The 15476-nt window shown below is 39.9% G+C and overlaps 1 long non-coding RNA gene across 1 annotated transcript in view; it reads left to right on the top strand.

The window, feature by feature from the left end:
* The window catches only part of LOC149857120 (uncharacterized), a 50512-nt gene extending 35521 nt beyond the window's left edge, over positions 1 to 14991 (top strand). Inside the window, exons 3-4 of the long non-coding RNA XR_016444219.1 lie at positions 10889 to 11059; positions 12368 to 14991. This is a non-coding gene — a long non-coding RNA (uncharacterized LOC149857120). The remainder of the gene's footprint in view (positions 1 to 10888; positions 11060 to 12367) is intronic.
* The last annotated feature ends 485 nt before the right edge of the window (positions 14992 to 15476 follow it).

The raw sequence follows: 15476 nt of genomic DNA, 5'->3' as shown, positions 1-15476 counted from the left end.
GTTCCTTTCTACTTCCAGTTTCAGAAACACTCCAGATGTCAGAGTGCCAAGCTGCTAGTGTCTCAGCGTACTTGCATCATCTTCAACACCACGTCAGTGCTGTAGCTATAGATTTGACCACCATGGTGTTTTATAGAAAATGTAATGGTGAGGCAAACTCCTCTACTTTTTTCAGGCTTGAAAGGAAGTTATTGGAATGATGTGTCCTGTACAATGTATATCTAGCGATAATAAATCTTCTGGAGAAGAGACACAATTTAGGAAACTGTAGACAGGACATTTTTATTTGCTGGAGCCGCTAGAAGGTAGGCCTTTTTTACAGCAAAGTAGAACACAAAATGTCCAAGGTTTCTTTGAGGGCCGGAAGAAAAAAGCATTCATTTTCTCATCCAACCCGCAACTCATATCCTGGAGACAGATATTTCTTTATATCTTTCCTTCTAGCCTTGTATTACAGAAAATCATAGAGAAGATAAAACAGCACAGCTCTGAGATGGCTGCGTCAGCTTGGCTCAAATAGCAACAGTTTATAGATTGAGTTTACTTTTTGGTTGTAATATGCAAGCTTTTGCCAGTGTTCAGAGCTGGTTGAATCAACAGGATTGTGGAGAATAACATCCAGAGTAGAAATCTTTTTATCTCAAGTTGCAAGTGATTAGTTTATAACAGACATAGCATTATCCTATTCTGTTGTTGTTCAGAACATCTTACAGAATCAAGAGAAGGATCCACTAGAAAATGTTACGTTTTAAAATGGAAAAGGTTTATGATGTGGGTGGATAAGAACCGTATAGCCCCTGTAACAGCTTCAATCTAATCCATACTTTAATATTTACTCCATCTTAAAATGTCAGGTCTATCTCTAGCTCTTTGATTAAGGTCTATCTTTCAGCTATAGTCGCATTCTCTTCTGTCTTGATTATAGATCAGTGTTTGCTCATGAAACAGTTAATAGATTCTTAAACAGTCTTAATAACATTATCCACCTTTTAAAGTTCCAGTTCCAACCTGAGGCCTTCATTTAGGTTTCTGAGATTTAATGAAAGGCCCAGTTGAGCTGAAGAGAGAATGTTCTTTATTCCATTTATCCATTAAAGCTTTTCTATTTGTAAGTATGTTGGTGAGGTAAGTGCGTTGCATGAACTTAGGTCTGAGCTCCTACTTACAGTCTTTCACAAGGAAAAAATACCTTTACGTCTCCACTACATTTTTCTTTCTGCAGTCACAGAATTCTGCATGAATGAATCCATAAACTCATAAAGTACGTTCCTGTGCCTTAAGCTATGCAAGCTAAATGACATATTTCCTATGTTTAAGGGAGCTTACTAGATTACTATTTAGGTAGGACCAGGAGCTTAGCGATCCACCAAAAGCGTTTGTCTCATGTGAAGAGAATAAATGGGTAATGTGTTATCTTGCCCATCATTATCCAGATCCTGGGGACTTACAGATGAGGTGTTTTCCCCATTCCTCAAGAGATAAAATGCCATTCTGCTGGTAACATGGTAGTTTCCTGCCACAAACAAATTTCGGTGACAAAAATTAGCACAACTGCTGTTTGGGGGCTCTAGTCACAGCTAGACCTTTCGTCCAGACCCAGGGCTCAGATGGGTAAACTGATTTTGCAATCAATTTTCAATGTGTTCTCCTTGTCCCACGTTTCTTCATGATGTTACCAGTCCCCTTGGGAAACTTGCCAATCCACTCAGGAAGTGGGAGTACACAGAGGCCGCTTGAAGGAGAAATGAAGATTAATTAGTTGAGTTCTTTGAGATGGACTTTATATTGTCATGCTCCCTGCCCAACTTTCCTTATTCTTTAGAGGCTTCTTCAGGAAACGGACAAGACGAAATGGTAAGAAGCAACTGAATGTCCAGCGAAGTGCGTAGGCTTATCTCATGAAAGGTCAGGCATCACCTGGGGTGTGGTGACCAAAGGTATGTGAGCACACCAACCAGCACTACTAGACAAGTACTACCATCTAAGTCACCCAGAGCTGATGAATCCTATCGGGGGGATTGTGCAGAGTCCATTTCTTGACTTTCATATCAGTAACTCTCTCGTCTTTAAGTAACTTCAATTTTTTTTTTCATCCTTTCTAATGTGTTACCAAAGAAACCAGGAGATTTTGCAAAGGTTTATTTTAAGCACAATTATAACTGTAGAGGAAAAAATCCCAAATTAATTTGCAGTGCATGTGTGTTATGTTTGTTATTTCTGCGAGGTCTGTTAACTTCCAAACCTATTGTAAAAGAGAGCTCTTGTGCTTCTACCTGACATGTATAATAGTAGCACGATTTCCATGAAACTGTTTGGGAACCCAGCATGGAAGATTTCCTCTTAGACAGCAGTTACCCAACCAGTTTTCCCAGTTTCCTCAAAACATAAAAAAACCCCACAACCTTTTGATTATATGGGGGAAAATATTAAGCTAGGGAAGTGCAGGTTATTCATGTCCATTAATCATTGTTCTGAACAGGTTTTATTATCGCTTTTTTACAAACCAAACTATAAATATGATGAACATTTATAGGTCTGCAAGAAGTGCCTGTGCTAGAAATACAAGAGGTAAGCAATGGAAACTTTCTTCTGCCCTCTGGACAGGCTGAAGTCTACCCAGAGATGCACACATGAAGCTCCAGCTTCAGTTGTTTTTAGCCTCAGGCATTTGTCTGAGAGCAGGATTGGGACATGCAATGTAACTTCCTCTGTAATGAAACTGGCACAAATTAGCTGAGTATACATTAAGTAAGCTGTCGATGGCTGAGGAACTATCCCATACTCCTTAAAATCATTTTATAGCTGTTCTCCGGGTAATCAGTGGCATTTCTGTATGGCGAAACCCCACCTGAGTTGCAGCTTTTGGACAAAATTCTGACCTTGGTTGCATGGATACTCCCATTGGTTTAACTTGATGGAAATTGGTGTCTCTTGCATACCTCCAATGGCGCATGTGGCCTTTTCTAAGACTAAATAGAGAAGAATGATCTGTTTTCTAGGCTTAGGAGATGCATTTGCTTTTCAGATGTTAGCCATAAAATGCACTTAGTTAAGACCAAGGGAAATGTAAAAAACAAGAGTAAATACACCAAATGAAACACAGTCTAAAGGAAGGAGAGACATAAGAGTTAACTTTGTCCTATAATTTTTGCCAGATTGCATCTAATTTTCAAATGTTTTCTGGGGGAGGATCCTCAAATTTCCCATCTCCAGCTGGTTTGGGTTTCCAAATCTCTGTAAAATTAAGCCCGTTTCCTTGGTAACTATCTCACTCTCCCGCCCTTCTATAGGGACAATAACTTTTCTCTGCTGAGCAGGGAGGAAGGAAGGAAAGGCGAGGGGAAAAGGAGAATCCCAGCCCAAAGTGTTGAAACCTCAGTAGATGGTTGATTCTCTCTACAACTGGAACGCAGCATGGTTTGTCCTGAGTTTGGCGAGTTTATATTGCCATCCATTGCAGGCACAACTGTATTTTCTTAATTGTGCCAGAAAAGTAGGACTAGGCAAGGCTTTAAAATTCAACTCGCATCTTATGAGACTTCCATATTCCTTCCTTTAAATATACACAGTGTGAGGCCTCTGGGGTCCTTCAATCTCAGTGAAAATCAGAGCTTTCTTTCTCTTCTGTTGTGACCAATTTAGAAGATTGCTCTGAAGGCTCTCTTCATCTACATCACACATGACTGTCTGAGCTCTGCACCATTAATGGGCCCAGGCTGTCACATATGATGATGTGTATGCTGCACATAATGTCTCACTTGGTAGCTTCTGTGTGTGTAAAGGACCAGTTTGCCTAGCCCTAATTCACTGAAATTGGCTCTCTCCTGAGTCTGTGCTACTTAAAGAGGCTCCCACTATGACTGCAATACCTATAAAAAGTGAGAGTCATCTTAAAATGACAAGTCTAAAAACTACTTTTCTCCCAACAGCAGAATCCCTTCTTTTCAACCATCTGATTTATTTATTTAAAGAAAACGGTGATTTTCCATAGCCTTCCAAGCTGCAGAGGCTGAATCCTGGACACAGCTTAGCTATACATTTTTTATTGAAAGGAATTTTTTGAAACATATGGTTTTGAAACAGATTTTTTGAAACATATGTTTCTCTTAAGGAGTGAAAGAGGCAGCCAGATCTACAAGGTACAGTAACGGTTGGCATTCGTGACAGGATACAAGACATACTTGTGACGGTATACAATTCTTTTCATCTATCCTTTGCATTTGCCCATCTTGTTTTGCTGTTCTCCTTGGTTGATGGAAATCTGTCATATAATACTCACATCATATAACCTGACTTGTTCTTACACATCTCCCAAATGGACTGTCATTTCCTATCATGCTTCAAGGCACGAATGAAGAACACGGTGGTCAGGGATGATGCCAACAGACACATGCTATGAAAAGAGCTTCTGAGTCTTAGAAGCACAGTTGGTCATACATTAACCTAAAGTAACAACGTGTTAGTAAGGTTTGTCATCAGAGTGTGAGTCTTGGAAGATTTTCGTTAACACTCAAGTGACCCTTGTTACTTGAGATCATCTAGACTGAGGCAAGCTAAGATGACAAGCTATAATCCAAAGAACCACACAAAGAGTAAACAGGAGACTAATGATACCTCCAGTGTGCATATCGTGTTTACTTTGACTTTTATAAAGAGGTAATTTGCAAGAGTGGAGATAATCCCACTATACTTTATAATTTAAATGTCAGTCGGAATGTATGCTGACATGCAACTGATTAACGGCAAGCTTTGGTGGCAAATTAATTAGTATTTAATCCAGAGGCTCTATTAAGATGCAGTGTGATAAAAATAACGTTTTTTTTCCAAGCAGTCATTCAATTAAAATGCACAAACTATCTCTGCAGGTTTTTCTGAGTTTTGCATGTTTTATTTAAAAGCTAAATAATCGTTTCTCATTTATATGAAAACTGGCGTACACACAACAAACTCTCAAGATATAGCTTGCATGAGAGTATTCAAATGGATTAAAAATGAAGTGCTTATGATAAAAGAGCAATTGTATGTTTTTAAAAGAAAAACAAATGCCAATAAATATAGCTTAGAAGTGGCTTTCTCTTTGTTGATCTTAGCATCTTTTTGTGTATTATTTATATTCTCTCTTTCTCTCCATTTCTTTTTGCCAAGTGCATGGTGCTTAATTTTTAGAATATCATTTAGTTTTTAATGCCTCTGTTTCCATTCTGAAATCAGTGGCTTAAGTCTATGTGACTTGAAAGAGGATTTTTTTGTGCTCCTTGATGGATTTTTGTATAAATATTTTTTTTTTTTTGCTGAAAGGCTTTCCTTTCTTCCTTCAGCAGTCCTTTGTCAGCTTCTTTTCTACTGGAACCAATAAGGACATTCTCCTCTACTGGGAAGAGTTTTTATGCTGCAAAATCCCCAGTGGAAAAATGCTAATGTAGATTTCTTATGATCATTGTCCCTATTCAGCAGGAAATATCACCAAATTGGTTTCTGGGAGAAAAAGTTGTTGTGCAGAAAACAAGAATGGACAATAGCACCATTTGTTAGTAAAGCCCATGTTTCTCTTTGTAAGGAAGCTACCCAAAGATGTGACTATATTTTTCTGCCCTGTGATGGAAAGTATTGTCACATATGGGTGTGTTGCTTCCCTGTCAAGCAAAAAATTGGCAATCATTTTTTAACCAGCTTCTTTTTGTTTCATAGATTTCATAGACATTAGGGCTGGAAGGGACCTCGGAAGATCATTGAGTCCAGCCCCCCACCCAAAGGGCAGGAAGTCAGCTGGGGTCACAGGATCTCAGCAAGATAAGCATCCAATTTGCTCTTGAAGGTGTTCAATGTAGGTGCTTGAACCACCTGTGATGGCAGGCTGTTCCAGACCTTGGGGGCTCGGACAGTAAAGAAATTCTTCTTAATGTCTAGCCTGAAACAGTCTTGCAGTAGTTTGTAACCGTTTGACCTTGTCATCCCTTGGGGCACTCTGGTGAACAAATGTTCCCCCAGATCCTGGTGGTCACCCCGATAAACTTCTACATGGCCATCAGATCACCCCTGAGCCTGCGCTTTTCCAGGCTAAAGAGCCTCGTAGCTCTCAGCCTGTCGTCATAAGGTCTATTTTCCTGACCTCTGATCATGCGCGTAGCTCTCTTCTGGACTCTTTCAAATTTCTCCACATCTTTTTTGAATTGTGGGGCCCAAAACTGGATGCAGTACTCCAGCTGTGGCCTCACCAAGGCCGAGTAGAAGGGGAGAAAGATGTCCTAGGATTTGTTTGAGAAGCATCTATGGATGCAAGTCAGCATTTTAGTTGCTTTACTAGCTGCAGCATCGCATTGCAGGCTCATGTTCATCTTGTGGTCAATGATGACCCCCAAGTCTCTTTCTTCCGTAGTGCTAGCCAGCGTAGCACTGCTGAGCCTACAAGGATGCTGCAGGTTTTTCCTCCCAAGGTGGAGAACCGTGCATTTTTTGGTGTTAAACACCATCAGGTTCTCATCCACCCATTTGCTGAGCCTGTCCAGGTCAGCCTGGATTGCCCTCCTGTCTTCAGGTATGGATGCTTTGCCCCAAAGTTTGGTGTCATCAGCGAACTTGGCCAGTACGCTCCTGACTCCAATGTCCACATCATTAATGAAAATGTTGAACAATATGGGTCCAAGGACAGAGCCTTGGGGGACCCCACTGGTCACAGGACACCATGATGATTGACTTCCATCAATTACTACCCTCTGAGTCCGACCATGAAGCCAATTTTCCAGCCAGCAGATCATGATGGACCCAAGGCCACAATTGGCCAGTTTTGCCAAGAGGTGATTATGAGATACCAGGTCTGAGGCTTTTTTTGAAGTCAAGATATATGACATCAATCTCTTCTCCCTTGTCCAGGTGATAGGTTGTAGAAGGAAATGAGATTGGTCAAGTAAGACCTACCCGCAACAAACCCGTGCTGGCTATCCCTCAGGATGTTGGTATTGGCCAGTCCATTAAGGATGGCCTCTTTAATAAACTTTTCTAAGATCTTCCCTGGGATAGAAGTCAGGCTGATGGGTCTGTAGTTAGCCGGATCCACTCTCCTCCCTTTCTTGAAGATCGGCACCACATTGGCCTTCTTCCAGTCTTCGGGCTCCAGGAGTTCTCAAAGATCTGTGCCAGAGGCTGGGTTATGATGCTCTCCAGCTCTTCTGTTTATCAGATGCTGTTTATCTGCATCCTTTCAGCCACAGGTATTATGCCAAGTATAAATGTTTTATGTTTCAGATCTGCTTTAATTTCTAAGGTATCCAGGTTATAGCCATATTGGTCTAGAGGGAAAGGCAATCAGGACTCATAGTAGAGATGATATCTTTTGTTAGACCAACAAGATTTTTGCAAAAAGATTTCTTTAATTGCATGTTTTAGGGTGCAAACACCTTTCATCAGGCACTGGAGAAAAGATTGTAAAAGTTCTCCTGGGTAGAAATGAAAATTCATATTTCATAGGATTTCACAGAGGAGTCAATAGATGGAAAACCTCTTTGGGCAGTCAGTTCATATTTTTAATTTTTCTAAAGCATTAACCAAAATATCAGGGCACTATTTACACACTTTTAAATCAGAAGATGTTAGAAGAGACAGTGGTATCTCAGTAAATGAACTCTTTTAAAGCCCCAAAAAGTCATGTGGCTAGTCCACAGGACTAATGATCATAACAAGCCCTGCCATTGTAATCAGGGGAAAGTAGATATATTTTTGCTGAAATTAACCCTAACGTATATTATATTTGGTGGAAAACTCAATGGTTAGCTACAGTAAATGTAGTTCATTACTAATTATGATACAATTTTTGGTTACTATGTATTATGAGCTAGCCAAGAACATGTATCCTTTATGTTCCAGAGACACAAAATAAGAGACTTTTCCTATCATCACTTTCCAGAGTATTTATTTAATGGGAATGAATAGTATTAAAATGTAACACTTAAATTTAAATGGTAGGATTTTTTTTAATTCCTAAGTCTCAGACAGGTCTTTTGTATTTGCCTGTATGTTTTGTCATTGCTTACCATCAAAATCACTATTGCTGTTGTTGTTCCCTGTCTAGATTCAGAGCTACCCTGACCTGGGATTTATTCATGCATTATAACTCTTGTAAACTAACTATTTTTCATGCTTTTTGGTGATTTTTCTTGCAAATGTAATCAGATTCTAACATCAGATTCTCAACTGGTGTAAAGTACTGCAGCTCCATTGGGATGCATGAGGCTATGTCAGTTTACACAAACTGAGAATTTGGCCCCTAGCGTTAGTAACAAAAAGCAACTATACATGCAAGCAGGGCCCCGATATGAAAACACCCTTCAGCCTTTGTGGTAGGGTTACTCAGGGTTTATGTTGTTTCAGACTCTACATATGCTGGCCATTTAAATAGCTAACACTGCTTTACCCTGCCTAATATTTGTATGCTCAGTCTCTGCTTTAAAAATATTTTTCCTGTATTGCAGTTTTTTCCTAGACTTCCTGGCCCATTAGCAACCATCAAAGTCAGCCCTACTGTTGCTAAATGTCAGCAATGCAACCACCCACATGAGGAATCAACACCTCCTCTCTCTCTGTCTCCTCCTTCCACATGGCAAATGGCAGGTTTTTAGGAAAAGGACAACAGGTGGCCTCCTGCTCTCAGTTGGCTTCCAAGACATCCTGATCCTGCATGGATGTCATCCAGTCCCAGAATCCCCCCTGCATACTATTTTCAGTCTCAGCCATGGTAAGAAACATGTTGTTTGACAAAAGACCACTGTCTTCGAGCTTTTCACCTCCTTGCTCAGACCTAACTCAGGAAAAAACTTGCCCTGAAGTCAATGGATCTTTTCCAAAAATAGACCTGAGTACTCTGCACAGGTTTGATTCTGGAACGAGGCATATGCTTTTAGGACCTATCTTTATCTGGATTAGTTTTGCATGATTCTTACCACAGTAGAAATGTCCTGGATTTTTACTCCAAACACTAGTCAAACCACGTTTGATCATTGAGAGATTTTTCCTCCCATCTGCTTGTTTTCCGTTGTCATGATGCCCTATCTTGTGCAGCTCCTAAGGTTGTTAGGTACTCTTTGGTGAGAAGGAATCTTTTGATGAGGCCTGGCTACACTACAGTGACATGGATATACCTGAGCTAGCTTTAAACTAACTAGCTTGCAAGCTGCTAATAGTCTAACCAGTGCCTCATGGGGTAAGAGCTAGGGGTGGAAAATCCACCCAGGACTGTAAGGAAATGTTCAGGCAATTGGTCCATGCTGAGCTCCATACTGTTGCAGCTGTGATACCTGAACTAGACACTTTTTAGGCAGTTAAATTAGGTCTAAATGATTGCAGTGCAAATATATCCATTACAACGTGACTACACTTCAATTATACAGAGCCCATGGGTTTGGATAGCTTAGATATAGTTAAGGGAAGCAACCAAACATCTGTAAGATGTAAGCTTTGCCCAGTGCTAATTTCTGTGTCATCGCAAAGAAAGGCACAAGCTATTGAAAGTTCTGGTCTCCAGGAGCGCTAGAGAAATTCAAGGCATGAACTGGACTTTGAGGTAATTGAAGACAAGTAGAAAACAGTTCTTTATTGTTTATCCCGGCCATCAGCGTGCACATAATGTTCTGAAAAGCATGAAGTAATGTTTCAGCCTGCTTCCCTAAATACTGACAGGAAATCTCCTCCTAATTTGATACGTCTTTGCTCTTATTGAGATTTACTGCGCTGAGCAAAACATTCAGAATTACCCCAAGTCAGGTAGTATGGGGATTTTCAGTCATCAGGAGCTTGCAAGCTCATTATTTCACAGGATATCATCATTTCACAGTACAAGGCTGCTCAATTAAATACTTAATGAGCTGATTACTGGTAGGATTCTTTTCATGAAACAAAGAAAACCCTTTATCAGGTATTCAGACTTGAAACTTCACCCCTATTACCATGCATGTGGGTATCAGGCACATCATTTTATTTAAGCAGGGCTATATTATTCATCACAGTTCAAGCTTATAAAAGGATTTCCATTGAGTTGATCAGATACGTTTGACTTTGCTGACAGATTGAGTCAAGTGCCTTTTCATTTTGCAGATTGATTGGAATGTGAGATTAATTTAGTAGCTTCTGAATCACTTTGCTATAAACCCTTTTATCTCCATACCTTTTTCTGTCTGGAAAATGTTGAAGAATGATGCTATCTTTTTATATGGTGCATAGTAGAACAGCGGTATGGTTATGGTGTATAACTGTCTGATAATACCATTAAAACCCACAAATTATTATACAATGACATTACCAGAGATAAATTCAAGAGAAATAGACTTCATTGACTTCCTATATATGAAATCGGGGCCAGAAACAGAGAGCAACTCTTTCATTAAGGATTGTTCAGGAAGCTTTGTCTGTTTTGTCAAGTTTAGTAGAATGAGAGAGGGGCTGTCTTTTGATTTTGGATGGGATGAAAGAGCATTAACTGGAGAATAGAAACAAATGAGACACACAACACAATTTTCTGCATGGAGATCCATGGAAAGTGTTAGGCTCCAGCCAGATTTGTATAAACATAATTTAAGATCTTGTAGATGGGTCTTGAGCATTCAAAAATCATGAGTGAAATTCCCCCAAAATTATCTTAAAATTCTAGCTTCACATTTTAAGGTTCTTCCCGGCGATACTCAGAGCTAGAAACTAGAAACTTAATTCCAGGTGTATAGAAAAGGTGCCATTCTCATGCAATCTTTAATTCTGGTAGCTGAGGCTTTAGGAAAACTGACAAATATCACAGAAAAATAGTGAGAGTTAGCAACTCTGAGAAGGCATTTGTTAACCTGGCATATTTGTCTTTTTTTCAAAAATGGCTCTTTGACATGAAATATGGCTTTCTCCGCCTGCATAGGTAAAGATTTGTATGAAGCCTTGCCCTGACCCTGACAAAAATTAAGAAGATGGTGAATAACCGGAAGAAGCCCTCATTATCAAAATCAGTGGTGATTGTTCTGGGAATATTTTATGAAGCACTGGATAAGCTTACCTGTGTGATCCTGAACTCCTTCATCATTTTTCACAGGTAAGTCTAGAGAAGAAGGCTGCAGACAAAATACAATTCTGAGAGGGAAATGAGAACTACAGCACACCTACGACCTGCTTACTGCCCCAAGTAATCAAAAGCACCTTTTAGTCTCTAGAGCACTTTAAGCCCAACACATAGCTAGTTTGTCTCAATCAGAGACAGCTCTGACCCTTTGCACATACAGTTCAGCATGGAAATGAGTTAAGGTAATGAAAAAAAACATATACCTCCCATGCAATGGTTTAATATCATTGTCATAAGGAAGTGGAAGAAATTGAATTCCATCTTACTGTCACACAACTGCTAAAGAAAGGGCAATTACATATTTCCTTTGAGATGCCACATTTGTCTCGAGGCATGTTCTTGTTTAGCCAATCACAAAGAGAGATCAGCTGGATCTGAACTTCCCTCACTTTCCAGAACTCATGGAAGTATAGATCCTGCAAGTTTATTTGGAAAAGGACAGGCATTTAAATGAGGAAGAAAGAACATTTAGTCAGGGCCATTGTGTACTTTGTTATTAGGAATGATGGTACCTTAATATTAAAATGGTAAGTTATTACCTGTTACATGGCAGCTGGAAATCCAAGAAACAAACAAGTGAATGTTTCCCCCACTACTTATATATCTGAAGTGCTTATGATAAAGAATATTTTGTTCAGAGAGCCACAGTTAATTGAACACCTGCAGGTTCACTGTATTTTTCCCTCAAGGCATGTTCACTTTACTGTTCTCTCCATTAGTAAATAGCATTATCTCCACCTATTCATAACTAATCAAATTCCCTGGTTCTGAAGTGAGCAGTGTGGCCCAATGTCTGCAAAAGTGGAATACAATAATGAGGATCTTGTAGGAATTTCTTACATTTTTCTGCACACTCTGATTCTACAATCTGGTTCTATTGTTTCAGTTCCTTAATTGTTTCTGTGAACACTTATATCCTGAACAACCTTTGCAAGGGATGTATCTATTTTAAGAAAATACATAAAAGCTGGCAATTAAATTGTCTTATCAAATTTTTGCAGCGCATTAAATTGTTCAGTTGCACAGGAAATGATTAGTGTCAATAATGTAGGAAGGAGACTCTACAATAGGAGCCCAGGTTTTAAAGCTGTGATATCTGGGGAAAACTCGCATGTTAGTTTTCAAAAAATTGGCAGTCGCAAATAGATTCACTGGGGAATTAAAAAGGTGAACACGTTTTAGTAAAAGCAAGATTGAAGTAGCTAGTTGTGGAATAGGGGAATCTTTGGAGAGGAAATCTTTGGGGCGGATCAGACTAAAGAACATCCTACCGTTTTGCAGAAGGAATGAATTTGTCTTAGAATCAAAGGGGTTGAATTGACTTAACACTGAGCATCAACTCACAAGTGATCTACCTGCTTTCATGGCTACCTGCGTCATGGATCATACCTGGGATTGTGATCCCTGCCAAGCAGAGGCAGAGACAGGAGTGTTGAGCCCACTCAGGCGAATGAACTGGCAAGTGCAGAGAACGGGAGTAAATAATACCAACCAAGGAGGTATTCCTACTTATCTTCTGCAGCCAGGGGAAAGAAAAGACACTGGTTACCATCTAAGATCCCTGGGATAGCACAGCTCTTTGCTAGCCCTTATGCCAGACCAGATTGCATGATGCCAACCTAGCCCTCAAGGATCAGCTGAATGAGTATGGGAGACGAATATAGTTCTCTCAAACTGTTAAGCCCAAACCTACAGGGAGAAGCGACCTCTGCTAAAAAGCAAAACAAACTGTTATGGTAATTTCTACTGTTTTTGTTGTTGTTGTTGTTATATTATACATATTATGTATTACAATATACGTTATGCTGTACATGATAATAGATTTAATAACTGTTTTTGGTGACGATGGCTTACCAAGAAAGACATGGACTGGGCTGTAGATGAAATAATCTGCAGCAAAATAAAGAAAGCTGCAGAAGCTGCAAATATGGGAAATGAAGAGAAGCCAAGTCTGCTTCTATGTTAAAAGAACAAAAGAAGAGAGGAATGGGTAGTGTAAAAATGACGGTGAGGCCAGATGCACATGCATCAATAGTCAGCAAATTACATGCTCCACACCGGACACCATTTCATTTGCATACTACTGCTACCAGCTACTAGGGCTACTTGATTGTTTGAGGCTTGTGATTTGCACTTGGAACCCCTACGTTCCAGCCCTGCTATTATGCCCTGTGCCTGATGGTGCCCATTATGTTCCTTGTGTGGATCTGTAGCTTACATTACGGATACAAGATGCCCCAGTTGATCTGCTTTTAATCTCCACAGTTTTATCAAACAACCCTGTGCTAGGAGACACAAAATCACTACCCCCACCACGCTCCTTCCTGGGGTTGTGAAAAGTATCCTGGTCTCAAGGAAGTTAGATCATCACTTTTAGATTATCCCTGTTCTCCTTCTGGTTTTCTAACACCACCTGGGGTGCTGGGACTCTTTCCTCTGCTCTATCACATGTTTTAATTTCCCCAGTAGAGCCATCTCTGCAGGATGAATTCCACTGAACAGTACGGAGATCCTGTGCAAAGGAGACTGACTTCTGTCCAAACAGATAGAAGATCAAGTCTGCAGGGCTATCTATAGCTCAAGTAAATTTGCTGGTTTTATTCCTCTTCAGTCTTTTGTTCACGTATTTGGGAGACATACATTGTCTGTGATCAATCTGTGGGCTAATAATTAGTGAAGAATTCAAGCACATAAGCTGGACAGCTGCTCACAGTCAGCTTTGCACATGGATGTAGCATCTGGGGTAGAACGTTGCTAGAATCCGAAGACCACAAAAAGTTGAGTGGTGTTTTGAAATGTGATTTTTTTTTTTTGCCTGTAAGATCATTTAGTGAAAGTAAATAATGAACAGTAACAAGAGATGCATCTCACCACACTTTGCAATCAATTGCTTCCAAATGCGTGTGTGAATATATAGGAACTTAACATTTGCAGGCACTTTCTGCAGTAGGTATTTTTGAGTTGCTTTTTTTCCCCCCCCCCGAAGCCTTCATTATAATTAATTATTGTCACAGCTTTGCTCTGGAGAAAAAGATATATTTACAATTGTGTGTTTTCTAAAACATCTGATTTTTGCATGGTTTATATACAAACTTATTTCTGAACATCCCTGTTTGAGCTTACAAACAGGCAGTCTAGCTCTTCCTTTTCAATAGCCACCAGCTGTGTTATTTTCTTTCAGTCATTCTGCTAATTTTTCCATTTTGTAATGGCTTGAGAGCTATGTTAAGGTTTGATTCTGTTTAAAAATCAAATTACAATTCTGAGTTCTGGAGCGTCTGTCATTTCTCAGTAGCATTCATTGACTGACTCGGATTTTCTCTGTAAAGATTTTACATGATCGTCGCAATCTTACAAGTAAAAGAAGAACAGCTAATCCGAACGAATCAGCCATTTCCCAGTTGCAGCCTTCAACAACTTGGTTCTATCCAGTTTGCTCTTTAACCATTAGATGTTATGGGAAATAAATATATTTCCTCAGGTTTTATGTTGTATAATGTGGTTTTGGAAAACAGCCGAACTTTTGAAGAATCAATTTTCCTAACCGCTAACGCTGTTGGCTTGGAGCCCTGCTTCACTTAAACTCCTGGTTGGTTGCTACCAAACTACTTGAAAGAAATTTAAGATTTGTAAAGAGAAGGAGAGCATCTTTTTGAGACATAAGGTATAATGCACCTCTGAATTCTTTCCAGTGACTTCAGTGGCTCTTGAATCGGGTCCAAAACAGAAACATCCATCCTCCTCCTACAAGTTGTTTCAACTATTGACCCAAGATAGTACCTTGACATTTTCTGGCAGAGACCTGAACATTTCATGTCTAATCCTGGATGCCAATACTTCTCAAAATCTTCTAAAACAGGGTATATATTTTTTGTTGGTAAAGGGAAAATGAACTGCTAACAGATAACGGGGAAAAAAGATTCATTAAAAAATATATATTTCTCTTTGGAAGGCAAGGCTATATTTAAGTTAAAGAAGCCAATATGAATCAGGCTGGGGATCTACAGGGCTGAAACCAGTGTTTGCCAGGGATTTCTCACTTCCTTTATTGACCCAATCCTTGGCTGCATCCAGACAACGGTGGCCATGTGGTATGTGATGCTGCAGACCTGCCTGTGGCACCACACACTGCACATTGAGGCATTGCCTGTGCTGCTACCTTGTAGTGCAGGATGTTTTTTGAACCCAGGAGATCCCAGGGTCAAAAAAAGCTGGGCAGAAAAAAACCGGGGTGGTGGCAGCATCACATAAAGTCTAATTGGGTTAAAATCACTTCTCGACCTTCTCATGACTAATCCCTTTTGAGCCCCAGTTTCACTCTGGTAGCCCTGCACCTCTGGTAGACCTACCACTGCCAGCTCCACTTCTCCCTACTCTTAGCAGCCTACAA

This window comes from Crocodylus siamensis, chromosome 9 (assembly GCF_052110815.1).
Source record: "Crocodylus siamensis isolate JL-2025a chromosome 9, ASM5211081v1, whole genome shotgun sequence".
Taxonomy (NCBI): domain Eukaryota; kingdom Metazoa; phylum Chordata; order Crocodylia; family Crocodylidae; genus Crocodylus; species Crocodylus siamensis.
Note: the sequence above shows the minus strand (reverse complement) of the source record. Positions and strands in the feature narration are given on the sequence as shown.